Source organism: Vulpes vulpes, chromosome 12 (assembly GCF_048418805.1).
Source record: "Vulpes vulpes isolate BD-2025 chromosome 12, VulVul3, whole genome shotgun sequence".
Classification (NCBI taxonomy): Eukaryota; Metazoa; Chordata; class Mammalia; order Carnivora; family Canidae; genus Vulpes; species Vulpes vulpes.
The window spans coordinates 163,617,407-163,631,794 of record NC_132791.1 but is presented as its reverse complement, the minus strand read 5'-3'; the positions used below and the strand labels follow the sequence as shown (position 1 = coordinate 163,631,794).

General features: G+C 38.1%; 1 protein-coding gene across 6 annotated transcripts in view; it reads left to right on the top strand.

The window, feature by feature from the left end:
• The window catches only part of RERE (arginine-glutamic acid dipeptide repeats), a 403,339-nt gene that overhangs the window by 48,171 nt on the left and 340,780 nt on the right, over positions 1 to 14,388 (top strand). For 2 of the 6 annotated variants that reach the window (XM_072731205.1, XM_072731208.1), the window contains exon 2: positions 3,021 to 3,085. The exons of the other annotated variants lie outside the window; for them this stretch is intronic. The gene's annotated coding sequence lies outside the window, so the exon portion shown is untranslated. The remainder of the gene's footprint in view (positions 1 to 3,020; positions 3,086 to 14,388) is intronic. 6 annotated transcript variants of the gene reach the window in all.

Here is a 14,388-nt window from a genome sequence, read left to right as displayed (position 1 = left end):
AGTAGATTATACCTTTGCTTTTACAAGGTTGTATAAAACAGTGAAAACAGAATCTGGATTTGTTTCTCTGTGATTTTACTGAGATGACTTTACTCATCATTCTCTGTCAGAATATCTAGAAATAGTCTTCCATTTTCATTTTTTACTCCATAACTACTGTAGTATGCAGACGGGAAATTTCGCAGATTGATGTTTCCTCTTCTCAGCTTTCTTTCTTTTTTTCTTTTCTTTTCTTTTCTTTTCTTTTCTTTTCTTTTCTTTTCTTTTCTTTTCTTTTCTTTTCTTTTCTTTCTTTTCTTTCTTTTCTTTTCTTTTCTTTTCTTTTCTTTTCTTTTCTTTTCTTTTCTTTCTTTCTTTCTTCTTTTAAGATTTATTTATTTTAGAGAGAGAGAGCACATGTGCATGAGTGAGGGAAGGAGCAGAGGGTGAGGGAGAGAGACAAGCAGACTCCCTACTGAGCTCAGAGTCCAAAGCAGGGCCAGTCCCATGACCCTGATATGCCTGGAGCCAAAACTAAGAGTCTGAGGCTTTATGGACTGAGCCACCCAGGCGCCCCTCTTCTCAGCTTTCTAAACCCCAACTTCCTTGGCCTAGATTTTTGTTGTTTGTGGGGCCATGATAATGTTTTTTACTCTTTAACTTTATGCCCAAGGGTGTAACTTTACTGTACAGGGCTAGATATTAATGATCTGTAAAATCCATGGTCCAGGATATTCAGGCATCTTAAACTCCCTGTCTTCATTTATGTGGTTTAGTTTTTCCATAAGCCATAGCACTAGGGCCTTGCCATATAGGGAAACAGAAAAGGAGCAGACCTTATGGCAGAAATATTGATGTTTGGAAGAGAGGTTTTGGAAATGAAAAGGGTGTTTTAAATAGTAGTCATCTTGATGTATTTAGTGCACTGTCAGAAGAAAGCTCCCTTGAGGCTTTATCCAGAACTACCAAAGCTGGGGCCCAGTGAAGTGACAGTTCCTGGCCTCAGTGAATAGAAGATTAGATATTGCTTGACTTAGTTGACAGACTTTTTTTTGTCTCCAAATAAAATAAGCACCTTTCCTTGCCTATTCTAGGAACCAGATAAAACTTCTAAAGAGCTGGTTTGATGGAAATCATGATTATGATTCCAGAATTCACAGATATGTTTGTATGTTTCTAAAAAATTAAGTAAATGGATACAAGTCCTGTTGCTAACAAAACTAGTGTTGCATCCAGAAAGTTAATTTAGAAATAATTGAATACCTAATGTGCACTGTATTCACACCAGAATCTGTAGGAGACTCAGATGAATTAGACCTTGGTCCTGCTGCTGTGGAGCTTGTCCTTCAGTAAGGAGGTGATGCATGTATGTGATGTAATGTAAATACAGGAGCTCAAGGGCTGTCAGGTTTAGAGGGGGGAAAGCAATAACTTCTGTCGAGGGAGAGGGAATTAGACAAGGTGGCATGGAGAAAGAAGTATTTGATCTGATGGCACCTGAGCTTTTTTGAAGGTTTTTCTAGTACAGGAATGACATGATTGGAGTTTTGCTTTAGGAAAGCTGTTTCTAAGATGTGATCAAAGACAGAGATTTGGAGACTGGGTGAAAAGCCAGGGAAGCCCAGCTTTCTAAGTGGTGGTGGAAACAGAGGGTGTGATAGATGTGAGACTTGTAGAGGTAGAACCACGTGGATTTGACAGTTGTCAGAGCAAGGCATAAGCTTTAAAGAGGGATTTTTAGGCATAGGTAATGAGGAGGATGGAAATACTATTAAAGATTTGGGAACACAAGAAGAGGTACTGATTTGAAAAGAGGATAATAAATACAACTTTTCATTGAGAAATCTGGGTGATTTTTGTCTTTACGGTGATGGAAGTACTTAAGTAGACCTGGGAAAAAGTCAGGGTTGAAGGTAGAAATACTGAGAATGAGTATTTGAGTATTTGAAGTATTATAGTTGAAGCCTTGAGATTGAATGAAATTTCCAGAGGATTTAGTATCATATGTGTCTTTACCAAGAATGTCACATAGCAAAACCCCCAAATCCCCCAGTTTTAGGATAGGAGTGCTCCAGAAGAGGGTGTTGTTGAAAGAACTCAGGCTGTTCCTTAGAGTTTTTATTTCTCTTTGGGACTCTCTCAGTTAGATTCTCATTTTGGTGGGATCGTAAAGCATACTGGTGATTTTTTTTTTGAAGATTTTATGTATCTATTCATGAGAGACACAGAAAGAGAGAGGCAGAGGGAGAAGCAGGCCCCACACAGGGAGCCCAATGCGGGACTTGATCTAGGCATTCCGGGATCATGCCCTGAGCTGAAGGCAGATGCCCAACTGCTGAGCCACCGAGGCATCCCAGCATACTGGTTTTGAGCATGAGAGCAGGAAAATAGGGTTTGCTTCCTTGGTCTGCCACCTCTTCCACCACATGTCCTTGTTAGAGTCCTACAACCTCTTTGTGCTTCAGTTTCCTCCCCTATAAAATGGGGATGTAATACCTTTTATAGGGTTGTTTATGAATTATTTAATAATTGAGTGTGATGCTTGAAACCTTGTAAGTGCTCCGTAAACAGTGGCTAACGTTAATGCTAGATTCTTGCTGGCTTCACTGCTTCTGATCTTAAAGGATGCACTACTTCTCTTTTTGTTTTTATCTATTTATTTTTCCTGTTTCTCTTTTTAAATCTGAATTTGTACAAAATACTTTTTTGTTTTTTGTTTTCACTCAGCATAACTGAGACCAGCTGAATTTTTGCAAAGAATTTTAGTGCTAATAGAGAATAAAAGGGAATAATTGTTGTAGATTCAAAACCAACATAGAAACAGTCACGCTTCTATTGCCAAAGGCCTATACAACTTGTTATTTGTTCCTGGATTTCCTGCCTCTCTCCCTGATGACCCCCAGCACCCCAGCACTCCACATGGTGGCCACTGCTTTCTATATTAGGGAGCGATCTGCCTTTTACCTCTACCGAATACTCTCCAGATTCATGCTAACAAAGCTGTTTTACTGACCCGGGACCTTTTCTTTTCATTCAACTAGGATTTTGTTTGGCATCTTACTCCAAGCCTGACTTTTCTGGACTGTGGTGATTGACATAAATGATTGTAAGTGATATATATATTTGTCCGCTGTAATATAAATAATAGGTCTAAGTCTCCTTATTTGTGGGGAATATATTTGGAATCATTTCTCAGATAAATCTTCCTTTTCCCATATGGAAAATTGGCCTTAATCAAGTAGAGTTGTACAGTGCAACAGTGCATTGATCATCAGTAAATGTATAATATGAATTAAGAATTATCATCCATGTGTTAGCAGAAAGATTGTTTTTCACATTTGAATTTTATAGTTGTGAGTGTACTGAATTTGGTAATGTTCTCAGTTCCCTATGGCTCTTTTCCAGTGGAGCCTGAAGGATATATATAATTATACACAAGCTGCAATCAAATTAGCAGAGTAACTTAGTTATTGGGATAGAATTGGAACCCAAATATAAATTTATTTTTAAAGTTTTATTTATTTATTCATGAGAGAAACAGAGAGAGAGGCAGACACACAGGCAGAGGGAGAAGCAGGCTTCCTGCAGGGAGCCCAGAGTGGGATGGGATCCCAGGACCCCGGGTCATGACCCAAGCCAAAGGCAGACACTCAACCACTGAACCACCCAGGTGCCCCCAAATCTCAAGTTTGATTAAAAAAAATACTAAACTACGTTCTCTGAAGGAAAGATAAAGAATTTTGTAGTCTCTATTCTGGTTTTACTTTCCTTACCTCAGGAAGAATCTAATCTGAAGAGTTTTGTTTTGTTTTGTTTTGTTTTGTTTGTTTTTTTTTTTTTTTTAAAAGGCAGATGGTGAGGCGGGGACCAATGAGGGAGGTGGGGAGAGAGAGAGAATCTTGAGTGGACTCTATGCCCAGCCCAGCTTGGAGCCTGACATGGGACTTGAGCTCACCACCCTGAGATCATGACCTGAGCTGAAATCAAGAGTTGGACATTTAACTGACTGAGCCATCTAGGCTTTCCCAATTGAAAAGTTTTAACTCCTATAAAATGCAAAAGTCTTTCACTTTTCCTTTCAGAAACACCACCTATACCCTTAAAATATCAATTCTTAATTTTTCTGAAGATTATTTCAGTGATTTCATGCTTCTATTTGTTTTTTTTTTTGACAATCTATATTAAATATCTTCTTAGGTAGTACTTTGATGTGTGAGAGAATAATCCCATTTTGTGTCTTTATATGAGTATTAAATATTTACCATCTTTATGATGGGGGGAGTGTCTTTGGTAAATAGAAAATGGTGGCATTTTGGTTGGACTCCTTTAGAATGAAAGCAAAAGCTGAAGTCCAGCTATTTAGTGTCAGTATCAGCACTTTCTGTCAGTTCTCTCAATCCAATTCCAGAGTTTGATCACCTGCAGGGAGTTGAGAATGGGAAAATAGAGACCAGCTTATCCTGTTCCTCATCTTCCCATTGTCTTATATTTGTTCCTCTGTTGTTTATGGGGAATTCTTTTTTATTTTAAAGATTGATTTATTTATTCATTCAGAGAGCGAGAGAGAGGCAGAGGGAGAAGCAGGCCCCATGCAGGAAGCCCGATGCAGGACTCCATCCTGGGTCCCCAGGATCACACCCCAGGCCGCAGGCAGCACTAAACCACTGTGCCACCAGGGCTGCCCGTTTACGGGGAATTCTATAAACTCCTGGTCCCTTTTGGTGGAGCATCATATTTAATATTAGGTTAGTAATACAGAAGAGAAGTTAAATTTGATAGTCCATGTAGTTCATTCACTTAGTGATAGGTAGAGGGTGAGGATTTACAGTGGTATTTCTTCAGTGTTAATTTTAGAAGAAATTATTTAGTGTGAAGAAGTACTGGAGCAGTAACTTGCTAACCTAGGGAAAAATTATACAGGACAGTGGTTATTAGAAATACACTTTGTGGGGTGCCTGGATGGCTTAGTCAGTTGAGCGTTTGCCTTTGGCTCGGGTCATGATCTTGGAGTCTTGGATTCGAGCCCCACATTAGGCTCCCTTAGGAGCTGGGAGCCTGCTACTCCCTCTCTCTGCTGCTCCTCCTGCTCATGCTCTCTCTCTCTCAAAAAAATAAATAAAGTCTTAAAATAAAATACATTTTGTTTAACAGGAATAGGAAAATGTTTACATTTGACATTTGCCAGTTGTCAACACTGTGTGTGTATGTGTGTGTGTTTTATGTAGAATGAAAGTACCTTCATTATCTTTCACCATTGCAAGAGTGAAGAAAACTAAGTGGCTTCTAATGAGGGAATTATTTTTAAATATTTAAGCCCACTGAAATTTAAGAGATTATTTTCAGTGTATATTTTTCTCTTAATGTTAAACTGATTCTGATCTTCAGAGAGAACTTTGAAAAAGATACACTAGTACAGCATAGCAGACTAATATTTTAGAAAGAATATTACCAGTAATAAAAAGGACAGAATTATGATACTTTGATGCATTAATTTTAATAACTTTTTTTCACAGCTCTTGAGTCAAGATGAGAAAAGTTAAACAGAAATATGGTTCTCATTTTGATTGTACTGAATTTATTATATGAAGTGTTATCCTTTCTTCAGATGTAGAATCTGGGTTTATGTCCTTTTTGTTTGAAAGAGTGGGTGAGGCTAATTTTTCTGTAGCAGTGGAATTAAATCTTTTTTCACCGATTACCATTTAAAGCAATGCCATAGAAAATGCAGGAATTTGATTATAGCAGTCTGGGTGGTAGTTATTCCAGTTCCAAGTGGTCTTCTGCGTTTTTAAAGAACAAATTGTTAGAGATTATCTAATGCCGCTATGAAATACTTACAAAAGTTATATTTTTTCCTTGTCCTGTAGTTGCTATAAAATTGATGATTTGGTTCTTTCATTAATATTCTCCTTTACAGTAATACTTTGTTCCAGTTGTCTGGCACAGATTTGGGGTCTTGCATTTTATGAACACATGTCATAAATCCAGCCTAAGATAGATGAACTTATTTTTGCTGATGTGCCTTCCCAGAAAATCTTTTTTGCTCCTCTGCAGATTGTCAGTTAAGCTGCCTGCTTTTTATGTTTTTTTTTTTTTTTTATTCTTCATACCAATTCCATGTGCCACTTGGGCTACCATTTAGTCTTTACCTTATGCTGCCTTTAAGTGCTCCCCAGAGACAGATTGTCCATGGGGCTAATGAAGCTTAAACTAAAGGGACCCTCACTTGCATGAGCCCTTTGGGATTTTATATACAAAATTTTGTAGTCTTATAGAATTTCCTAAAATTGTGTAAACATTAAACCCCACAAAACCTACCTTTTCTAAAATAGAAGACTGTTAGAGGAGATGAAAAAGTAAATGCAGATTTTAGCTTTGTGTTCTAGGTGAAAAGGATATAAATAGAATATTTGGGTTTGTGTGTGATGTCAGATTTAATTTATCATGATAACCATCAGTATTGCACCAGATGTTTTGACTGTATTTAGCTTCATATTAAATTAAGCATAGCCAGTGGTCTCTGAAGTCCATCTGTACTGCTGCCAAAGGTAGTAGCACAGAAGACAGTGCCTTTCCTGTTATCACTGCTAGCTGCTTTCTTTCTTGCCATGATATTTAGGCTTTTGGATTACTCAGAGAAAAGGTGAGCCTTCATATTTGAACTTTGTATTCTCCAAATTACTGTGCTGGGTGTAGAGGCTTGCATGTTTCTTTTCATCACAAAAGGTGGTCATTTTTAACTTTTTGCTTGTCGACAGACCAGTGGGAACAAATTAAATAAGATTAGTTAGGAGTTTATTGAGGCCTGAAGTGTAGTGAGAGGGAAACCATTACACACAATTGCCAGCTAAACATAGGTACACCTGAGAAGATTTTTCTACATCTGCTACTACTAGTCATGGAAAAAACAGTTAACTTACTGGCTTTGTCATATAAATGCATGTGAAGATCTGAAGATCCTTGGTTTTCTTTATACTCAAAAGACAAGTATTGAAATCACTGAAAAAAACCTTTATATTAATTTAAATGAATACGCTTTGATTTTTACCCGATTCCTATTTCATCAGTGTAGTCAGAGAATGCATGGATTCCCCCCCCCCATAAGTGAGGGTAAAACATACATCTGCAGTGTTCTTACATGAGGATCATTAAGATGGCAGACCTTGCAGATCAAACAATTTCCTCCCATACTTGCTCTCATTTTCCCTAGAAAAGCATTTAGACATCTCTGAAATTAGACCTGTAAAGCGTGTGGTAACGCCAGAACAAAATATCTTAGAAATTTTATCATAATGTTTTTTTTAAAGTCCTAAATGTCCTCTATTTAACATGGAATTCTTTTGTATTAACCTCCTTTCATATGCTAGCTTTCACCAGACTGCAGAATTGCCTGATCTGACTTTCTAATGTAACTGTAATGAATCTTCTGGGAAGCCAAAGGATTGAACACACATACTCTGCAACTCTATTGTAAAATATTCAGTCAGTCCTGTTGATGTTGCTGATTAAAAAAGAAAGAAAAAAAAAGAATTGGGGGGGTGGGAGAGAAAAATGAAAAACTCCCTAACATATATTAAGGCTTAAAAGCAAATACATTCTCTTAGGGATTTCAGCCTTTACTAGACATCATGATGTGCAATAATGCCTCGCTTACGTATATTCAGGAACACCTTAATAAAAACATCACATAAATGGAGGCAGAATCAGCTTTGTAAAGCCAGAATTAGAGCATATGATTAAATTCAGTTTTCGACATATTTCTCTGAAAAAGCATATGGAAAAAAACCGGCCCATTTGCACAAGCAGACAAATTGCTCAGGGCATTATGCTTGAGTACCCAGCAGTTAAGTATTTGCTGGGCAATAAATGCAGCACCTATATGCACCAGAGCCCAAATGTCTTTCAAATGTGTGTCCCTTGTAAGATACTTGGGGTCTTATTTAACAGCCAGAGAAGTGAGGGGAAGGCTTTTCCATGATATGTTGTTGTAATTGATTTATCCCAGGTATTTCTAATTGTAGCAATATGTGTTTAGCTTATCCATGTGAAAGGAATTGAATCAGAGTTTAATAATTAAGGATTTATTAGTTAAAACTGAATGTTATAATGAGCCAGATGCTACTGCATTGAAACAGCCATTTTCATTAGCATTTTTAAATCAAAGACAATTGAATTTAAATTTGGAGCGTCTTGCTTTTGATGAGTTAATGTTTTAAAATCTTCTAAAATCCATCAAATATTAGGTAAATTTCCTTTAATTTCAATGAAAGACAACAATATACTGAAATATCAAGATAGGTAAGTGAATTAAAGCCTCTGACTTTTAAAAATCTTGTCCTTATTTTTATTATAAAATAATCTTGAAATTCTTGTGAAAAATCATTGCAAAAACGTGCAGATTTGAAGAATGAATTTTACTTTTGACTGGAAAAGATATAAATCATTCATATGGAAGAGGCAGTGGTGAATGGGAATGGAGATATGTTTTTTTTTTTTCCTCTTATCACAGAGAAGCATTTTTAATAATAGCTTGAGTGGTTTGATAAAGCATCCAAAGGAAACTCCCAGGAGAAGAAGATTATACTGGAGAGAGAGATCTTTCTCTGAATCATTTACACTAACCTCTTGCTGAAGCACAGCTTGCATTTTTAATGAAGGATGATTGCATTTCATAAACAGACCTTTAAAAATTAAATAATATTGATCCTTGTTTAGGTCTATTAAAATAACATGCTATACATCTCTTTCTAATAGCTCAGGACAGATTATTAATATTTTTAACAGTATATACACAGTTTAATATTTTTTAAAAAAGATTTTATTTGAGAGAGAGAGAGAGAGAACAGGAAGTGGGGGGAGGGACAGAAGGAGAGGAAGAGAGAGAAGTAGACTCCCCACTGAGCAGGGGAGCCCAGTGTGGGGCTAAATGAGGGGCTTGTTGTGTGGGTTGATCCCAGGACCCTGGGATCATGGCCTGAGCCAAAGGCAGGTCCTTAACTGACTGACTGAGCCACCCAGGGGCCCCTCTTTTGACTCTTTATAGTGACTTTTTATATTTGTTATCCATACATGTATTCCATATATTATATAAGGCATTGTATAATATGTTTTTATAATTCATATAAGTGGTGTCATTCTATAAGTATCTTTTTGCAAATTGCCTTTTTCCTTCAGCATCACATTCTTTAGTATTGTTTTTTTTAGTATCACTGCATATCAGTTGCTCGTTATTCTTTCTTTTTTTTTTTTTTTCTTTTTTCGTTATTCTTTCTTTAATGCTCTTCTTTTCTTTGTAGGTCTGAGTTCTAACCAATATCGTTTTCCTCTCTATGAACAACTTACTTTAACACTTCTTGGAAAGTATGCCTACTGGCAACAAAAATTCCCTTAATTTTTGTTTGAGAAATTCTCAATTTGTTTGAGAAATTCTTTATTTCTACTTGACTTTTAAAAGGATAAGGTCAGGGAACCCTGGGTGGCGCAGCGGTTTGGCGCCTGCCTTTGGCCCAGGGCACGATCCCACTTCGGGCTCCCGGTGCATGGAGCCTGCTTCTCCCTCTGCCTGTGTCTCTGCCTCTCTCTCTCTCTCTGTGACTATCATAAATAAATAAAAATTAAAAAAAAAAAAACAAACAAAAAGGATAAGGTCATTGGGTACAGAGTTCTAAGATAGTGGAGATTTTTCTTTTGACACTTTCTGTATAGCACGTCATCCTTTTTTTTTTTTTTTTTGGTGTTGTATGATGTTTATTTTTTTTTAAAAGAGTTTATTTATTTGAGAGAGAAAGAGCGCATGCAGGAGGGATAGAGGGAGAGGAAGAAGCAGACTCCCCGCTCAGTGGGGAACCTGATTCAGGACTCCATCCCAGGATCCCAGAATCATGACCTGAGCTGAAGACAGACACTTAACCTACTGAGCCACCCAGGCACCCCTCAGAGTTAAACATTTTATTTCTTTTTAAAAAGATTTTATTTATTCATGAGAGACACAGAGAGAGGGCCAGAGACATAGGCAGAGGGAGAAGTAGGCTCCCTGCGGGGAACCTGATGTAGAATTCTATCCCAGGACCCTGGGATCATGACCTCAGCCAAAGGTAGATGCTCAACCATTGAGCCATCCAGGCGTCCCACAGTTTAATACTTTGTAATCAGAAGTTTCTTTAAATAGGACTTTGATTAAAATGCTTTTGGAAAATGTTTATCTTTGTTAAGTATTACTTTGAAAACAATCTTTATGTTATGAATGATTTTAAAGTTTGGCACTTTATCTTTTTTATTATTTTTTATTTCTAAGTAATCTCTATACCCAGTGTGGGGCTCCAACACAAAACACTGAGATCAAGAGTCACATGCTCAACTGACTGAGCCAGCCAGGTGCCCTTAAAGTTTGGAACTTTAAATTGTTATCATCATAGATTCTCTGGTTTCATGTATATTCCTTTATTTCTCTCAGTCACATTAGTTTCCTACAAGGGGAATGGGTTTATTTGAAACATTGAATGTAGCATAGGAAAAGAGATTGGGTAGCTTTCAAGAAACCTTGGTTCACTTACACTGTTCTGACGAGGGCATCAAATTACCTGTCAGTAGTCAGTGTTTTTACTTTTGAAAATCTGTCCCTCTGTGAAAATGGAATATCTATAAAGTTACTGTGAAGTTTTCTGAATTACCACTTTACAGTTGTGTATCATTTTGAAGACTCCTCTCTGAACAAGGATCATAGGGGTTGCTGGAAGTTTAGTGCTTCCCATGTTAATATAACTGGAAGACGGTACTTAGTGTTGCTTTCCTTCTTCTTTTCTAAAAATGAAAATATTCCTAAGTTAAAGATTTAGTATAAGAATATAAACCTGCAAAGCAAGTGCTTCTTTCAGGTAGAAGGACTAGAAATACAAAGCAAAGTCACAGTTCAGTGACTATGACAATCTTTTGGGTGACAGCCAATTTTCTTTTTATTCCCATTTGAACAGTGGCACACTTACAGTGAGTAGGAGCACAGGCTTAGGAGGCAGTCTGCTCAAATTCAGTTCCCCTTCCACGTATGCTGGCCTCGTGACCTGTGGGCAGGTTATCCTGGTCTCTGTATCGGTTTTCTGTAAAACGGGGTTAATAATAGTAGCCTTTCAAGGGCTGTTGTGAAAATTACATAGGTCACTCCTAGAAGCTATATAAGTTTTAGCTGTTCTTGTATTATTTGCTTTGGTTTTACTTGTTTTGCAATGGTTAAGGAAAAGTTATTTGGGGGGATGTTCTTATAATACAATCAAATGAGGGAATTCATTATAATTTCTTGGACTTAAGTTTTTTTTCTACCTTTGCTTTTTATTTTACTTCCTTGTGTTTTGTATATCACTAGATGAGGATGCTGATAATGTAGGTACTTGAATTTTTTATTTATTAATGGTGAGTAAAGCAAAGCTATAGGATTTTATTAAGCAAGGATAGAGAGAAAGCTCTCAGGAGTGAGATGGGTTCCAACATGGTTGCCTACCTGAAATTCTTTTTTTGTAATGAAATGGATCCTAAACTAAAGATTTAATATAAGAATATAAAACTGCAAAGGAAGGTCTTCTCTGAGGTAGTCTGTGGAGTTAACTCCGATATTCTGTATAGTTTACTAGTTGCTGTAGGAATAAGCACAGTCCTTGGAAATCTTGACAATAAAACCATGTGTATTTTACACATTCTTTCACCTGATATTGTAGAGGGGATCAGTAGAGCAAAACTAGCCAGGTTGGCATAAGTTTAACTTTGGCATCGTTTAGGAACCCTGGCAGAAACATGGACTTTGCTATTTATTTGAAGATAAAATGACTCCACTATTTTTTAATTAAATATTAAATTACATGTGGTCAGGCTGGTTGCTTCTGAAATACTGGGGTGCTAATTTGTGAAGACCTGACAGGGGCAGCACATTGAGACCCATTCTGCTCAGTGAAGGCTCCCCTGCTGATGTGTGGCTTCCCTAGATAGTCTAGGGTAGGAGAATTATTTATTCTTACTGTTTTGCCTCTTTATAATGACTGAAGGAGAAGATATTATAGAAAATCAAAGAATCTATTTCTTGTGGAATTCATAGTATTTTATTTAAGATTTTTAAAAATTTATTCATGAGAGACACAGAGAGGCAGAGACATAGGCAGAGGGAGAAGCAGGTTCCCTGCAGGGAGCCTGGTGTGGAACTTGATCCCAGGACCCTGGGATCACAACCTGAGCTGAAGGCAGATGGTCAACCACTGAACCACCCAGGCATCCCCATAGTATTTTATTAATGTTCTTTCAGTCCCCCCACCCCCCCAAACCAAATCATGTCTGGTAACCTTTTGTGTATAGTATTACAGAGAATAGTTTCTTTTCCTTGGGAATAGTACTGACCTCAGGCAGAATTAGGAAATGAGTAAAATTTGCTTTGGGGATACTCCTCCTCCTCCTCCTCCTCCTCCTCCTCCTCCTCCTCCTCCTCCTCCTCTTCTTCTTCTTCTTCTTCTTCTTCTTCTTCTTCTTCTTCTTCTTCTTCTTCTTTTAAAGATTTTATTTATTCATTCATGAGAGACAGAGAGAGAGAAGTAGAGACACGGGCAGAGGGAGAAGCAGGCTCCACGCAGGGAGCCCTACGTGGGACTTGATCCCGGGTCTCCAGGATCACGACCTGGGCTGAAGGCGGCCCTAAACCACTGAGTCACCCAGGCTGTCCCATCCCTCTTCTTTTTATGTGACCTTCTTACTTCCTCCACAAGCCCAGATACCCTCCCCTCAGAAACCAGCACTTGTCTTATATCTGCCCTATCATTCCAGTGTTCCATGCAACTGTTTTCCCTATTTCACCTTCTGGAGAATAGACTTTGATGTTAGGTATTCCTGCTATCAGCCATATGAGTGAACGATTACACATTAAAATGTTTTACCCATAAGTTTCCCAGAATTATTTGTATAAAAATAAGGTGTAAATAAATAATAGGTAGATGTTATGCTTATTAGGTGCCAGACACTGTTTCAAATTTCTTGACAGTGGGGTTAAGGACATTTATCATTGTAATAATGCTATAAAGGAGATACTGTTATTTCTCCATTTTATAGAGGAAACCAAAGAAGAGAGAGTAATTTAAATAAGGTTATGCAGGTAGTAAGTGGTAGAGCAGGGATTCAGACCCTGGCAGTCAGGATCCACAGCCTGAATCATAGGCTGAATCACTGTGCTGTACTACCTCTCTCTCAGTGTGTATGGATTTCCAGTTGGGAGAGTTCCAGGTAGTCTAGGTGAAATGCCTCTGTGTGTTTGTGTGTGTGTGTGCGCACGTGCATGCGCATGCGCATGCATAAGGGTAGGAAGAGAGGTACAGAGATTTTTGCCTTCTCTACCCCCTCTTCAAATTCAGGGTGGCCAGTGTTGCCTGAAAATCATCTTTTTAATAGTTTGCCTGCTTGTCACAATTCCTTTCTTTCCTGTTCTCCCAAAAGTCGGATTAAGAGTATTGATGCAACTCTTGATCTTGGAGTTCTAGGTTTGAGCCTCATGTTGGCTATAGAGGTTACTTAAAAATAAGAACATCTAGGGGCACCTGGGTAGCCTCGTTTGTTAAGTGTCCAGCTCTTAGTTCTAGCTCAGGTCATGATCTCATGGGTCATGGGATGGAGCCCCATGGGCAGGCTCCATGCTCAGTGGGGAGTCTGCTTGAGATTCTCTGCCCCCCCCCCCCCCCAATGAATGCACTCTCTCTCTCAAAAAAATTTTTTTTTAGATTTATTTGAGAGAGACATAGCATGAGTAGGGGGAGGAGGGGTAGACAGAGAGGGAGGAGCAGACGCCCCACTGAGCAGGGAGCCTGATGTGGGACTCAGTCCCAGGACCCTGGGATCATGATCTGAGCCAAAGGCAGACACTTAACCAACTTAGCCACCCAGGTGCCCATCAAAGAAATCTTTAAAAAAAAAAATCTTCTAAAAAAACTCTGACTGTAATTTTGAGCAAGATAGTTAACCCATTCAAAGCATAGTCTCCTTATCTCTAAAATGGGCACAACATTAAGAATACCTACTCTGAGGGAAAGAGCAAAGAAGGAACTGATACAAAGTACTTGGTGTAATTCCTGGCATGTCCTAGGTGTGTTTTTGTTTGTTTTTTTGGTAGTGATAAGGTGGGCAGAGGTGGGGGTGGTGGGTGTTTGTAAACAAGGACTACTTGAATAAGTATCTTTCAGAGTTAATGAGAAATCATCATGATGGGCAAGAGAAGAGCACCTGTTTCAGGAAGTGTCCTAAGGTGTTTCAAGGATTTTGGAGCATCTCGTATTGAAGACAAGATTAATAATTGCTTTTGAAATGGTATGTTCAGTATTATAGTAGTTTAAAGCTATGAAAGACAAACTGTGACTGAAAATCTTATTAACCTGGGAACTTTCCATAGCTGAA